Raw genomic sequence first — 17,303 nt, 5'->3', positions numbered from 1 at the left:
GTAAAATAACCTTCCTAATGGATTACAGTGTTCATTAATGAGTACCTCATATACAACATGCATGTATATTTTGGTATCCCAGACACATGTTCTTTTATTCATTATTATTGTCGCAACACCCAAAGCCTCTCTAGTTCTAAAAACAGACTGAAAGTCGTATTTAATAGACTTGATGCCTGTCAGCAATGTCAACATACTTTTTGTTCACTTTATTAAGAATTATTAAAATTTAGAATTAAGCAATACTTCCAGGAATATACGTTGATAAATATTCGTCAGTGAAAAAGTAAGTTTGAAGAATAGCGAAAATATTTCCTTTTCCGTGATATTTTCTTTACATTAAACCAGTATTAATATGCTTCTGGATAATCTTCATAACTCCTTTCTAAGAAAAGGAATCTAGATCCCAGAAGTGGAGAGCTTATTTCTGAGACATCCATTTTTCTAATTTTGAACTCTTTTCTTTCAGAATTTGAAGTTCTTAAACACCATATACTGTACTTGTCTGATAACAGAGGAAATGGAGTGCCAATAGGAAAAGAAGAATGTGTGTTATTGGAGAGAGGATCATTAATCATAAAGTAAGCACTTAATAGGTAGCTGCTATATTACTCGCTATCTTTTAACACAATCATTCTTCCATCCAAGTTAGTGATTTGTTCCCCAACGTGAGCAGTTAAAATCAGAAAGTTTTTTTTTTTTGTATGGTAAAGGACTATATATTTTCAATACTGGCCAAGGTGCAGATGAAATAATCAAGGAAAATAGTAGCGCTCACGTTATTTCATATTACCTGCAGTGACTGTATTTTCATTTGCCAAAAAAAAAAAAATTAGTAGGCAAAATATTTAAAAGTAAAAATAAAAATAAGAGTAAACAAAGTGATATGATAAAGGCTGACACATTGAAAGTCTACATTTTGTAAAGGGTATCCATATCAAAATTCTTATCGAGTCGCGAAACTCTCCTGCCTTTTACTTCCGTGGATTCTGTGTCCTCACTTATATCTTCTTCTTTTCGTTTTGGTGCTCGACTCCTGTTATGGAAGGGCAAAGCAATCTCTTCCACTCCAGTTTCTGGTTCCAAAGTGTTTCTCGGTATCGTTGCACGTAACTGATACAATATCCTTGTTCATTTAATCCTTCTTGTAATTTTGTAATAAAAATTTCCAAAATAAAGTACAGCACTTATTACATTAACACTTGGCTCATACAAGATAAAACAACCTATCCAATCATATATATATATATATATATATATATATATATATATATATATATATATATATATATATATATATATATATATATATATTTATGTATATATATATATATGTGTGTGTGTATTTGTGTGTTTGTACGTGTTTCTGTATGTGTGAATGTGTGTGTACTCAACTACCATGATTAAGATGATTTGCTTTTGATTCCAAACACATAATTATGTTTGAAAAAATATGTATAACATTGTTGACATCAAACGGCTCGAGTTCTAATCATGGTCAGGCAAGGTGCACTTCTTGTTTTTCTCAGCTCATTCCTTCGTGGGGTCGCTGTTTTTAAACAGCCTCCTTCACCTGTTTCTCTCAAGAACGGCTCCTTTCATAACTGGTTTTGGCAGATGCTTTACGGACTGGCGTCTTACTAGATACAATCCTCCCTGTGACCTGACCCGGTTTTTGGACGGGCACTGATCTGTGCCTTGGTGTGCCTCAGCTGCTAGGTTGCCAGGGATAATTTAATAATCATCCATTATTCCTTCTGGAAGTAAGTTATTCCAAATATCTAGGGTGTTCGTCCTTAATGGGTTATTTGTTGATTAACACTTAAAAGTACAAAAACACAGGTGTAAAATTAGTGACAAACTACCGTACATTTTAGATAACCACCATTCAAGCTTAGTGTTTATCTGGCATGTTGGAGATCGGTTGATTTTAGTTCCCAGTGCAAAACCTACATTTAGTAGCGGTAGATAACAGAATATAAATTAATGCTTATCTCTTGTTGGCGGCGTGGATAAAGTCTACAGTTTCTATTACGTTCTAAATGGAGTTGGGTCGAGCCTCTATAAGGACAGGTGCACTTTTGCTGTAAGTTATTCTCAAGGTATAGAGAAATCGACTGTACCCTACTTGAAAAGAAAAAAAAGGTGTATATATATTTTTTTATTTATAGTTTTCATATTTGATTTTATGTGCAAATCGTCTTTAGAAATACCGGCCATTTTTCATTGTCCCATGTGGACGTATGCTTAATAATAATAATAATAATAATAATAATAATAATAATAATAATAATAATAATAATAATAATAATAATAATAATAATAATAATAATAATAATAATAATTTAAGTAACAACAAGTCTAGACAGGAGAGGCAATCTCCCTCGCCACCATGTGGAGAGTCTGAGAAGGGTATGAACATTTTGATTTCCCTTTCTCTTTTTTTTTTTTTTTTTTTTGCTGAGAGAAAAGGAGAGGAAAATAGCAAGTGTGGTGTATCTCCCGGTGCTGATAATGCAACGAAGCTTTGGCGGTTTCCCTCTCGTTGCTTCTCGTATATCGACCAGGGCTCGGGAAATTCTTCCCGCATCATTCACTTAGTCAGGGGCTTGAGAAGTGAGGTTCACTGGAGTACACTTCAGGTTTGAGGTGAACGATGCAGAGCAAGAACTGCAATGAATAATGATAATTATAACAGTGACACTGTCACGGCTTTTTCTACCACACTGCGCCTTATTTAATAATCCTTTCTTCAGCCTAATGGTGACATATTAGGTTTCCTAATGTCAGAGCGATATATTCTGTTGTAGTGATTTTACTAGTTTCGTTTCAGTTGCGTCTCGCATTCTGGCAGGCATCGTCTGATTTACAAAGTGAATGAAATGTAATGTGTGATAACAGGTATTCATGGCAGACGGGTGGGGTTCAGTTAATGGATGCACAGGTATACAGGATTTAAGATTAGTTTCGAAGAAAATCTACTACTATTTTTATTTCTAGCATTACCACGTTATTCTTTCATGGGCGACAGGGGAATGAAATCGTTATCTTTTTAGGCCTTCGGGAAAGTAACTGTGATGAAGGTCTTTTTTTTGGGGGGGGTGGGTATGTTGTCCATTTCAGAGAATACTTAATCCGTTGTTTGTTTAAAATGAAAAATGCCTTTCTTTGACATTGCTTCTTCACAAAAAGACTATGCTTTAGTCCATTTTGTATACATCAAGAATTATGTTGTTTTCCTTCTACCAACATTTCATGGTAATTTAATTGCCGGTAAGCTTTACCAGTTGTGAAATATTTCCTTACTGAAGGAAATTAGCACGGAAAAATGTTATAATTTTGATATGAATTACGTACTGGTGTCCAAATCTTCACCTTTATTTTCCATGCCGTTATTATTATTATTATTATTATTATTATTATTATTATTATTATTATTATTATTATTATGAAAACGGTTGATAATCCCTAATTATCACCATTTAATTCTGTTATGCGATAGCTTCATTTGATGTCTGTATAGCCCAATGATATCTAGTCTTAGTACGGAAATTACTTGTCATCAAAATCCGTAAAAATATGAAAGCAATTATTCCGCTTACAATAGTTTACATTCACTAAATCTCTGATGCTTCAAACAATCATTTCCACTTATACGACTTTTAATTACGCCATAGCCAATGCACATAATATAGATAACCGATGCAATTTTGCACTGATCTATTGTGTTAATAAACCTACTTTTAGAGAACCTCCTTTAATGGCCATTAGGAAACTAAATGAGATTTCGTATTATAGTTTCACAATTTTTTAACGACTAAATAACGGAATAAATTCATGAATATTAAACAATATCATTCCTTCTGTTCACATCACTACATCTTATAAATATGTCAGTTTGTGTTTGGAATAGAAATGTGCGGAAAAGATTTCTTGTTGCTCTGTCTTGGTGTGAATAGCTTCTCCTATCACTTCGTCATAATGGTGAGTGGCTTAATTATATGTTTATTGTAATGGATAAGAATTTCTGACCTAAACTGCTAACTCAAGGGTTGATTTTAATGCACAGTTCAGCTAAAACTTAATTTGTTTAAAAAAAATGGTCTTTTACAGAAAAAATTCAATTTAAAAAATTACGTTTTTTCACGTGGCACTGATATGAATGATCTAATTTTGGATAGTTGTGCATGGATATGTATGTTTTGAGGTTTGCTGAATTCAATCACCCCTCGGTTCTTTTTTCTGTTATTATTCTTCATATAAAAATAAAATAGCAAAAATAAAATCTTCCTGTAAGTTTGTAATATCCGTTTAAGGTCCGACCGAACCTACTGCACTTTTTATGACTGTCACACTAATATCTTTTCACGTCCTCAGTATTTCTCCACATGCTATTGTGCATCGCTAAATTCCTTACGAAAAGATTCAATCAGCAATTTTCGGCTTTAACTCAAATACAACTGCGTAAATGTGTTAATGTGTATTTGTCAGATTTTCCACAATTTTGATCAAATATTAGTGCAAAAAAATATTAAACTGCTAACCTGGTTGTCATTTCTCTCTCTCTCTCTCTCTCTCTCTCTCTCTCTCTCTCTCTCTCTCTCTCTCTCTCTCTCTCTCTCTCTCTCTTCTCAGCTGAGGTGGTTTGCTTACACAGAATATCTGTTTCGGAATTTCGGACCGTTTACACGAAGAACCAAACGGTTTTCTCATATTTCAGAGATGGGATACTAATTGAAAATCGCTAAAGACTTGAAATTTAAAAAATCACGCGAACAAGTTGAAGGGTCTTGCTCACTTCATTCAAGAGAGCTGGATACCTAAAAATCTTAGATTGCCATTCCGTTGCCTAACAAAGGCTTATATAAAAAACTGGGTTCTTTCACACAGAGAATAGTGAACATATTCTCCAGTTTCATGGGACACCTTTCTTTTCTTTTCCCAAAGGTATTATACAGAATTCTGGATTGCCAGGAACTTTTTTCGTCCTTTGTAGCATGTTTGCTCTATATGATTTTTGTTTTGCATCATTACTGCATTCACCGTTTCATGTCCTTGGTTAGTCATCTATTAACAAAAGAAAAGGGAAAAAATTTGAGTGATTGCTAAAGAAGGGCAATAATTTCTGTAACAAGCTCAGCGTAAAATTTCTCATTTATCTCGGGCAGTGATAATGTTCCTTTGTACAAGCCAGTAAGTATTTGTTTACAATCTATTTAAACTTCAATGATTTTGGATACCAAAGTGTTAAGTGAATAATCTACAAAACTAATGTTGCTTTCAGCATTGGATTGGTTACGAAAGGATTTAGGAAATGGAACGTATTGAAATAAAAAAAAAAAGGGATAGAAGTCCTTAAAGCAGAATTCAAAGGAACTTGAAATTAGAAATGTCGAAGTAAATCAGATCTCGAACATTATTATTATATAAAGGTGAAGGAAGAATATTTTTGGTAGCAAAACTTGGAGTATGTAAGGAGGAAATCCCTCCATAAGTATTGTTTTAATGGAAGTCATGTTCGACAGAAGGGCGTTAAGTTGCACGTATATATTACGCCCTCCAAGAGGGCGTATTATATCTCAGCTCACCTCGAAGAGGTAACTCGGTAGCGTTGGTCTACTTCAAGCCGAGCGGAGTATTTTTCATCTCTCTCTCTCTCTCTCTCTCTCTCTCTCTCTCTCTCTCTCTCTCTCTCTCTCTCTCTCTCTCTCTCGACAAACAAGCTACTAACTAATCTAGGAATAACAATAGATTCATGTCTGTAAAACTACAGTTTATTCAAAGGTCTATCACGGTAAATGAACTGAAATGAAATAAAATGGTGTAATGGGTGCGGACAAGCCTAAACCCTGAAATTAGCAAGATAAAAGTTAGACCAACCCTTGCACAATATAGTGCTTCCAATATTGACTAAGTCTCCACAACATATAGGTCAGATATGTCTATAACATGACCGAAGTCATGGTTACTGTCAAAGTTCTCTTTAATATGTGACCTCTAGTGACACATCTGAGGAACCAAAAGAAAAGTTAACTTTTAAAACTGGCACAGCCAAAAAAAAAAAAAAATATGATAGTTGTGGGATTTCTTTCATGTTACTGACTAAAAAAAAAATCGGATCAATGCATGAAATGAAATGGCATATAGAAATCAATACCGAAATATTAGAATAACACAAGCGGCATAAAAAAATGGAAATAAAAAGAAATATCCAAAGCATAAGCTACATGTAAAAAAACAGTACAGGTTAAATACAAGAAAAATGATAAAGTCCGTTCGGGCTTTGAAAATCAAAGACTTCGCTCACCTCACTGGCAGCTCGACAGCGCCCCAACAGAAACAAGTCTTTAGCAACAAGCGATTAGCACCCGAATAGTTAACCTGTACTCAAAATGTAAAGTCTACACTTCCTTTGTTCCGCTCATCGGAGCAAACTCAGGAACGAACTTTCGTCCGGAACGCGTCCGCCAACGACTTTCGTAGCGGGGAGGTTCCATGACGTAGTTAGGGTCATTGTTCAAGGAGTCGTGCGTCAGCTGGACCCCTCGAGCGGAGAATGTTCTCTGTCTCCATGGGCAGCAAAGCTGACAATCTGACTTCGCAAGCACTGACACGCGGTTTCACTCGCCCAAGAATATCTTCGAGCCAACAAAATGCTTAACTGCAAAAAAGGTTAACATGATGTATATATACTAAAATGTTCTATACCTAATGTTTTCTATATATATATATATATTTTTTTTTCTAAAAGAAACTCGATTTCAGCGTACCAGTTCTTAGGCAGGAACTGTGCAGATAAATAAATAAACTGATATATAAATGTTATGCTCTTCCAGCTAAATACAAGCAGAGAAAAAAAAAGAGATATTGAGAGACAGACGGACGTATGATGTGTGAGAGAGAGAGAGAGAGAGAGAGAGAGAGAGAGAGAGAGAGAGAGAGAGAGAGAAGAAGAAGAAGAAGAAGAAGTCAGCTTAAAAGATCGTGCACGAATGTGTTCTATGATTCATGAAACATACCTTCATTTTTTTTCAGAAATCCCCACCCCCACCCCCACAGCAATTTACCGCATCCAGCTAAACCCTTGATCACTAAATGTCTGTGGCTATAAATAAAAGACAATAACGTTTCATCTTGCCGCTATCGATGGCTTCCGCGAATACTTCGTTAAATCCACATAAGTTTCCATCGGCCTAAAGGACCTGTTGAGCTTTCGTACTGAAGTAATGTGTTGCGCACTCATTCAGTTTCATTTGCTATTTATTCCTTTTTCTCCTGATTTTCCCAGAAGTTACAAATATCCTCAGCTATTTTCTTTCCCCTTTTTACTTCAGGTATTGGTTGGAACTGATGTTACCTTTGGCTTAGTATTCGGTTTGTTTTCACTTTACAATATTGCCTTTTTTGTTTTGTTCAGCGGTAAGCAAAGAAAGTAAAAAAAAAAAAAGGTGGAACGTGTGTTCTAGAATGTAAGAACAGTTTAATATGTAATGTAGTTGTAATTAGAAAACATTTTCAGGGAGGAATGATGCGACAATTTTTTAAACAGCGCTTTCAACATTTGATAATGGTAGCAAATGCATATTGCTTTTGGATGAAACAAAAACAAATTGCTTGTGATTTGAGTCAGACATATAAGACAATATATACTGTATGTGCGGGCTTACTTATGATGGACAATATCTAAGGCAGCTACACAATGGGGGATGAGTTTAGATAAGAAAAAATGATCTTAGCATTAATAACCAATGGTCTGAACGATTCGTGCTTAAGTTTTAATAAAGTCTACAGGTTCGAAAGTTGGGATTTTGTTTCATCTCTCTCTCTCTCTCTCTCTCTCTATATATATATATATATATATATATATATATATATATATATATATATATATATATATATATATATATATATGTACATTAATAATTTCATTATTTTGATATATATATATATATATATATATATATATATATATATATATATATATATATATATATATATATATATAGTAAAAAGTTAAAGTCTTCCTGGGCCTCTGAAGGCTCATAGGGCAGGCGCTGATCTCCTGTTTCTTAGGCAGACAACCAGTGGGGGACAGGTCCCAGTGCATGTTACATGTGGCCAGTGTGTCGCTAGGCCCACTGTTTCACTCCCCAGCCCAAGGGCTGGTACCTATTCTCCTACTGAACCTCTCGGGTTTTTTCGGACTGTTAGGTTGATGGGCTCCCGGATTTTTGCAATGGTGCAATCCAAGCCATCAGTGATTTGAACCCCGGCCGAGAATCATGCCACTGCGCCACCACGGCTGCTAGATATACACTATATATATATATATATATATATATATATATATATATATATATATATATACATACATACATATATATATCCAAAATAATGAAACATAAGTACACGCAGATCAGTGAGAACAGGAACAGTTCAAAGGACAGCACTCGATTAGACTGAATTTCTATTTGTGTGAGAGACAGGGTAGATAACTGTATAAGACATGCAAATTTATTCATTGATGCTGCCACCTTAGAGGTCGATTCCGCCTTTATTGTTGTTCTAGAGAATTCAGGGATGAAGTAACGTAACATGTTAATTATTAGAGTCTGAATCTGAAATTGGATTGAATATACGAATTTCAATGTTTCGACGAAGCGAAATGAGTTAGTAGATCCATTTTCCATTTCATGCAAAAACATTACCGCTGACGTTATTGGTAATGAACCTATAATGACTGGTATAAATTTCTATTTCACACGGAGTTTGAACCCAGAACTTTCATGGACTCCCAATGTAGGATTTATTATGTATAAATTATTCTGTTTGAAAGCGTAAAGCGGCGCTATCCTGTTTGTTTATTGCTTTTCATAACTGTTACAAAAACTCGCTGGAGGCAATGCATTTTGGGGTACGATGAAAAAATTATTCTGTGCTAATAATACCCGAAAAAATTTAAGTAAATGAAAAGATTTTCTGTTGAACTATGCTAAACTTTACTTATAGCAGTTACGGAAAATAAAGACCTCCTAACGGCTGTACTTATTTGTTTCATCTAATTTAATTTTTTAAGGGGAGTGCTGACCGCCGAATCTCGAGGAATTATCGATTTTTACTTTTTTACAGTTTTGAGTGGTATATTTCTAAATAAACTTGTCCTGAAATATTATGGCTAAAAAATCTTTTCGAGGTGGGTTTTTTTACATTTTTGTTCACGGTATTTACTGGCATTTGAGCGGCATTGAGCGTAAAATTGTCGCAAAATTTCTGTATGGAAGTGAGAAATATACTTTACTTTCCTACTAAAATACACATTATCTACGATAAAAACTGGTTCTCTCTCAAAAAAAATATATCAGAGTAAATATGTATCTACAGTATGTATCTCGATATCGCCCTGTGAGCGGCATTGAGCGACAAATTGTCGTACAATGTCTATATGACTTGCCAATTCTGGATAGTACTTTAGAAAGTGAGAAATTTACTTCGGCATCCTACTAAAACTACCCATTTTCTACGATAAGAGTTGGTTCGTTCTCTAAAAAAAATATCAAATCAAACTAAATGTATATCTATGTATCTCGATATTTTGAACTCGTCATAGCCGTATCACAGATATACCATGCCAAATAGTATACATATAATATTTTATATACATATTTTTACTGCGTATTTTCGGAAATATGAAATTATATAAGTACGTAACAGTTCCAAACAGAGTGTCGGTACTCGGTTTTTACCAAATACCAACAAGCCATCTCGATTTGTGTGTGGTTCTGGTTCAAGCGATATCCTAGTGCTTTGTGACGCATTTCCTTTTCGGATTTTATTACCGCGCAGTGCATTCGCGTAATTCCATTGTCATCAGCAAGAGAGGTACCCGCCTTATGGGGAGAAATTTGAACGATTGCGTCTCGTAAGTTAGTTACAAGAGAGGCACGGAAGCAAACAGAATTGTCTCGCCAGGGATAGCAACAACACCAAAAAAAAAATAATTATAGCTTAGTTTTACCAGACCACTGAGCTGATTAACAGCTCTCCTAGGGCTGGCCCGAAGGATTACACTTATTTTACGTGGCTAAGAACCAATTGGTTAGTTACAGCTTATTGAGAATCCGAACCTCATTATAGCGAGAAATGAATTTCTAACCAGAAATAAATTCTTCTAACTCTTCATCAGCCGGCGGGGAATAGCCCATCGAATGACGGTCAAGCTCAACCAACTCGGCCAACAAAGGGCCCAACAACAGCAGAACGCCCATATCTAGGTAAGGGATTTGTTTTCCTATATTAGTGATATTCAAATTAGTGATATGCTAATTAGTGATTACTATTTTTCATAATATTATAAAATTTAAATAAGACCAGACCACAAAGCTTGATTTTACTGCAGTCTTGTGTAGGCTTGGTTGTTCAGCGCTTGTTTACTTCACCCTCGCAGTTGTTTGTTTATTTGCCTCTCCAACATCTGAACGGAAAACATGTGCATTGGTAGCTTATATAGGCTATGAAGAAAATTTATATTGATAGCATATGTTTTTATAAGTTATGAAGAAAACTTTAGTAAGAGTAAAACAATGGGAATAAGCCTTACCTAGAATACCACGTCCTGGCCTAACCTCGTTAGGGCAATTATTTGTATAATTTACGGAAAAAAATTCGCACTGATAGCATATAGCCTACTATTTTTTATAGGTTACGGAGAAAACATTATATTGATAGTATATATCAATGAATTTTTAGGTTATGAAAAAACTTTGCACTAATAAATATAAAATATATATATATATATATATATATATATATATATATATATATATATATATATATATATATATATATATATATATATATATATATATATACAGTATATGTATATATATATATATATATATATATATATATATATATATATATATATATATATATATATATATATATATAATATATATATATGTATATATATATATTATTACAACAGTATAACCTGAAGATAAAAAGGCCCATAAAACACTATTTGAATGTTGCAACCATATATTTCGTTCACTTCCTTCTGTGCCCCTGTTCACTGGTAAAATACAGGGAGATGATGTTACAAGAGTACATATACTGCCACACCTACATATGCTTTGTATATATAATCTTGTAACACAATGTGTGTCCATATTTTACCAGTGAACATGGGCACAGAAGGAAGTGCTCAAAATATATAGTTGCAACATTCAAATAGTGTTTTATGGGCCTTTTATCTTCATATATATATATATATATATATATATATATATATATATATATATATATATATATATATATATATATATATATATATATATTCTTACATATTTATAGAAATTCGTCTCTCCGGCCCGTTCGCTAGGAAGTAAAATTTCATGGCGGCCAAAGGAGACCCTGACTAGAGGGGACAGGTTGTAGGCGTCCTACCCCCAATATTGTATGATATATTGGGGAACAGAAAACCATTAGGGCACAAGGAGAAGTCATGACAGTAAATGGGCTGCTAGGCTGACCCCCAGTTAGTCTTAACTGTAAGACCTATTTCCCTATGACCTTTGTGCTGGCTATTTGCTTCTTTTAGATGTACCGTTGTCCTGTGCTCACCACTAAAACCAAAGGGGGTGACCCCGTGACCTGAATTGGCCTCTCTCTGTGCCCCGACTCCACAGTGCAAGGTCGCTTCACTCTTAACAGCACAAGGCCTGGTGCTTTTCTGTCCTCCTCCCACTGGCCACTGAATCCATCTTTTGCAAGCAAGCTCCATGCACAGATGCAACAAGAATCCTGTTATCTGGCTCTTCACATTCTGCCCTGCCCTTGTGAAACAATTGCCTTAGAAGACTCAATTCCATCTTGCCATGGCAAGGCACTTCTGCATTCGACAGTCTACAAGGGCCATGTCTTAGGCCCCTCAAGCATTAATGTTGTGCTAATGTAAAATAATTTTATCAGCCAGTCTCACTTGAAGTGTTTTATAAGGTTCGTATCAAACTCTCCGTAGGGCTGTAGCCTTCTGAGATTTATTTATTTGCTAACTGTAGTTATAATTTTGATGGCACATAGCATGTGCCTTGACTGCTGAACTGCCAGTAGGGCGTATTGTGATGCCGTCTGGATGTTAAGGGTGGGATTTTTAATTTTATCGATATCGTTTCTGCGATCATCAATCTTCGGCTTGTATTTTGTTATCCAATTACTATTGTTGCTGGTATCGACAAAATCAAAGAAACCCACCCCAAACGTCCAGATGGCTTGACACTACGTTCTACCATCCACTAGGAGGCAAAGGGCTCTGGGCGTGGGATTAGGGACTCGGGCAGATTTAGTTGTACTCCTCACCTGGGGACGGTTTGATTGACACCGAAAGAAGTACTTATCGTGAGCGTAAATAACAGATAAAAACTGCACCGAAGTTTCTTCGGCGTAATCTGGTTTTCTGTGCATCGTATAATCAAGGCCACCGAAAATAGATCTGTCTTTCGGTGGCCTCGGTATAATGTTTGAGCCGCGGCCCATAAAACTTTAACCACGGCCGGGTGGTGACCTGGCCTATATCGTTGCCAGACGCACGATTATGGCTAACTTTAACTTTACATAAAGTAACAAGTACTGAGGCTAGATAGCTTCAATTTGGGTTGTTTGATGATTGGAGGGTGGATGATCAACATACCAATTTGCAGCCCTCTAGCCTCAGTAGTTTTTAAGATCTGAGGGTGGACAAAAAAAGTGAAGTAAAAGTGCAGACGGATAGACAAAGCCGGCACAATAGTTTTCTTTTCAGAAAACTAAAAGGATTGCCCTGAATTCATTTGTCATGGTTTGATTTTTAACGAGAAAATGTCGGCATATGGCGATCATGTATGCAATGGCTTAAGGGTCTTATCTACGGTTAACTATTTTAGATACTTGAAATAAAACCTGTCCTAAATTGCTAACTTACTTTCTTTCTTTTTTTTTTTTTTTGCAAATTTCCATCTAGAGCTCTAAGGATTTTTATTAAACCAAAAATCCTTTCCATACCTACATATCCTATCTGCATAGTAATGTCGTTTGGGGGAAAATAATAAAAAAATTAATTCTTTCCTTAACGAAATCCCTAACATTATAACACTGAGTTGACTGATTAGTACAGTAATAAATGTTGCGTTTGTGAGTTACTGTAAAATGATCTTAATTATAACTATTTTCCCGTAGCTATAAATATACTCCAGATTAATCAAAGGTGCTTCCTGCGACTTTCATGAGTACTCCTCAAGAATAGGAGAAGAGACACTGTTAATTTTCTTTTTTTTTTTAAGTATTCTATAATATAGTGGAGAAAGGCTGCTTTACTAAACTGTTCTCGAAAGTTTGTCCTTCCACGTAAGTGGTCATTTTTGTACAAAATGAGAACAGTCACAGACGTTACACAACTTTTCAGCAAAATCTACACCATTCGTTCCACTAGATTCGAATTAAATGTTTATCCTTCCACGTGGCTCATGTCTCATAACATACATCTAATAAAATGTATGAGAAAAGATCTTTATTATGCGTGTATGGGTGGAAGTATCTGAAATATACTTCAGTAAACTTGCTCTCTGCTGAACACGCTCTGGGGTTTAATCGACCTTGAACACCTTTGACAAAGAAATCACGTCTAGGGGCTTTTAAGATTAGGTCTCCTGGCAATGGTTGGAAAAGGCCGTATAAGCCTTAAAATTCCTGAATAATTCCTGTGGTAAAAATTTTCTAAAAGACTCTCTCTCTCTCTCTCTCTCTCTCTCTCTCTCTCTCTCTCTCTCTCTCTCTCTCTCTCTCTCTCTCTCTCTCTCTCTCAAATATTAAGCTACAAGAAAATATGAAGTTGTACTCTTATATCAGTTTTGCAAGATAAATGTTCTGTTCCAGGGAAACAGTCAAAGCCACGTGTACGTAATGTTGAGAATCTATTAAATATTCTTCAAATTTCATGCTAAAAGATTTAAGTATATCTACCAACATTTTTGCTTGAGATTCATTCTTTACTATAACCATCTTAACCTATGGTAGGTATTAGTTATTTCCTTTTAAGGCAGCTTATGTAGATAATGTTTCTCATGCTCAGAATTAGTTTTTTCAAAAATAAATGCTTATAACTCCAAGAAGACTGAACCAAATCTGATGAAATTTTATAGAGTGTAGTATAACTATATGTCTTGATTTTGTACATGAGACATTCATTTTTGAGTGAAACTTTTTTTTCATATTATTTTTAAAAGTTTTAAAATCTTTTTATCAAATGAAAAAAAAATAACTTAGAAGTCGAATTTCTAAATTTTCCAAGTAGAAAATTTTCATTAATAGATAGTTATAAGCACTTACTTTATAACGGGGCCTTATGGAGTTAGCGCTCCCCTTACTTTCATTGAAACATTGAATGACGTATACGAATATAAACACCTGATTGTTTAGGAGAATTTAACTACTGACAACATTATACTTTTTATATCTTCAGTATCGAAAAGGTATAGAAAATATTTACCACAAAAATAATTTCAAGAAGGTATTTCGAACGATGTCAGAAAGAGAATAGATATAAAGATATAAATAAAAAATTTTAAGATTCTCCTAAATAACCATACTGTGTGGCATTGTTTAAATAACAAAGAATAAACTATTTGGATGGCTTAATTTTTTTCTTATGTTTAAAACTTATTTTAAAATATTTTTTTTTAATTAGCAGTCCTCTTGAATATCGCGTCTACCGGATTTTCCTCTATCGTTATCTATTGATCATTTGTTTCCTCGTAATTATTTACAGAGAAGGTAACAATTTATAATAACTGAATTGAAAATAAAACAAACATTGTGACTCGCAATGTTCGTTCAGAGTACGAGAAACACTCGGTAGCAGCATTGACCTTTAACCCTCCAAACCAGAATATGCTCTCGAAAATGATTGTGAAAAGGACACCTTTAAGGCCCAGGTGGGCAGAATTGGAGATGCTTTTTACATTCCTTTCCACTCGTATCCAATAATTACTGTTAGTTTCTTCATTTTACTTAAATGAACTTTTTCATTTGGAAAAAAATTAGTGCTTATTTTTTCTCCATTAACGAGAAACTGACGAAGAGCTCAACCTAAAATGGTATGGTGGTTGTTTATTTAAAGATATTGCTAAGCAGGAAAATACCTACTTCAAGTAATGAAGTTATTTAGCCTCATACTGTAACATGATGTTCGCATTATATTTAATGAAGAATTCAACAACGAAACATTTTTCGTATACGGGAACAGCAATTATTTTCTTTAAAAAGGCATACTTTAAATTTTCAACAATATTTCAAACTACAACTAGAAGCAATATCTAGATATCTAAGGCAGACGGCATCTATGATATTTTATTAGTTTTAATCTAGGCCTTACGAGAAAAGATTACACGAATAAAAATATTTATGTAGTTCCCTACTTTTACAAAAGGTGAAGATTTAGCTTAATTTAGATTATGCTTATTTTTAAGATGTAGGAAATCTAAAAGTCTTCGCCCTACCGATCAGAGTGATAAATATAAGTTTGTAGGTGCCTTTATAAACCGCGTTGCTTTTGCCTTTTTATTTCTAGAGGGAGTAGAGTTATTCACGGTATCTAGCCCGAGATTTTCCCTTTCTTTTCCAACAAAACTAGTAGAGTCTTCGAGCTAAGATGCTTTTCATGTATCCAGAAGCCAATCCTAATACCTAAGGAGAGAGAATAGCCCTAGGGATAAGAGAACCAATGGTCCGTCCTACCCCAACCGTTTCTCTCTCTCTCTCTCTCTCTCTTAGTAGAAGTTTTCTCTAGGCCCACCTTTTAATTTTCTCTAGATGTTACCACAAGCGTAAATATTGACCAACTTCCACACAATATTTTTAATACAATTTCAAGATTTGTAAGATTCACTTTACTCATTTCATAATGGATATGCTTTTTCACTTCAATTTTTGAACAACGTGAATTTCACTCGTTATATCTTTAATGCCACGTTCTCTCTCTCTCTCTCTCTCTCTCTCTCTCTCTCTCTCTCTCTCTCTCTCTCTCTCTCTCTCTCGTCTTCATTTTCTGCACACAGCTTATGTAATTTTGAGGAAATGATGGACTTAACCTATTTTACTTCGAAAAGTTGTTGGCGTTGGGTAGAATTAAAATGGACTCTTTTAAAAACGCGAAATTAAGAGGTCAATATAAAATTGACATTCAGTCTATATTGCTTCATTACACAACAGAAGTTTGTGGTGTAATTCGAGTAGGTAAGACATTCTTTTAAATAAACCTGCTGATCGAGCATCTGTACAAAGAAAACCCAAATGTTCGTTTGACTTTACAGTAAATACATTTCATTATGTAAGATCAGATAAAGCCTGAAAATAGATGCAATTAACTACGCAACGCTTGGTAGCCTATTAGTTTGCTACTGTTCCTCGTTGATGCAACCATAAAGATATATTGAATAATTATACGGTTCATTTATTGAAAACTATCATTAAAAAATGAAAATAAAACTTACACAAGTAGCTCTATCATGTAAATTACACCATGCGGTACACGGGTTCAAGTATAGTAATATTCCTATGCACTTACGTACACACACACAGTTCTTCATTGGATGGGTAGATATCGTACTCGCCTAGCACTCTGCTGGGCCGCGTTCGATTCTCCGGCCGGCCAGTGAAGAATCAGAGGGATATATTTCTGGTGTTAGAAATTCATTTCTCGGTATAATGTGGTTCGGATTCCACAAAGCTGTAGTTCCCGTTGCAGGTAACCAATTGGTTCTTAGCCACGTGAAATAAGTCTAATCCTTCGGGCCAGCCCTAGGAGAGCTGTTAATCAGCTCAGTGGTCTCAGTTAAACTAAGGTATATAACTTTTACATACACACACACAACACACACACACACACACACACACACACACACACACACATATATATATATATATATATATATATATATATATATATATATATATATATATATATATATATATATATATATATATATATATATATATAAATAAAGAGCCCATAAACGCCAAAATGTGGAAAGTAAAGGCTCTATTTTCAGAGACCAAACTATCTCTCTCCTCATTCACTATTTGCCTGAGGAGAGGCAGTTTGATCTCTAAAATAAAGCCTTTGTTTTCCACATTTTGCGTTTCTATGGGCTCCCTTATATTTGATGGAATTCTGTTCTAATAGGAAATATTTCAGTCAGTGTGTGTGTATATATATATATATATATATATATATATATATATATATATATATATATATATATATATATATA

At 34.6% G+C, this 17,303-nt stretch overlaps 1 long non-coding RNA gene across 1 annotated transcript in view; it reads left to right on the top strand.

The window, feature by feature from the left end:
* The first annotated feature begins 498 nt into the window (after positions 1–498).
* The window catches only part of LOC136829135 (uncharacterized), a 112,458-nt gene continuing 95,653 nt past the window's right edge, over positions 499–17,303 (top strand). Inside the window, exon 1 of the long non-coding RNA XR_010850307.1 lies at positions 499–581. This is a non-coding gene — a long non-coding RNA (uncharacterized lncRNA). The remainder of the gene's footprint in view (positions 582–17,303) is intronic.

The sequence above is a fragment of the Macrobrachium rosenbergii genome, chromosome 44, assembly GCF_040412425.1.
Source record: "Macrobrachium rosenbergii isolate ZJJX-2024 chromosome 44, ASM4041242v1, whole genome shotgun sequence".
Classification (NCBI taxonomy): domain Eukaryota; kingdom Metazoa; phylum Arthropoda; class Malacostraca; order Decapoda; family Palaemonidae; genus Macrobrachium; species Macrobrachium rosenbergii.
This window is presented reverse-complemented; position numbering and strand designations above follow the sequence as displayed.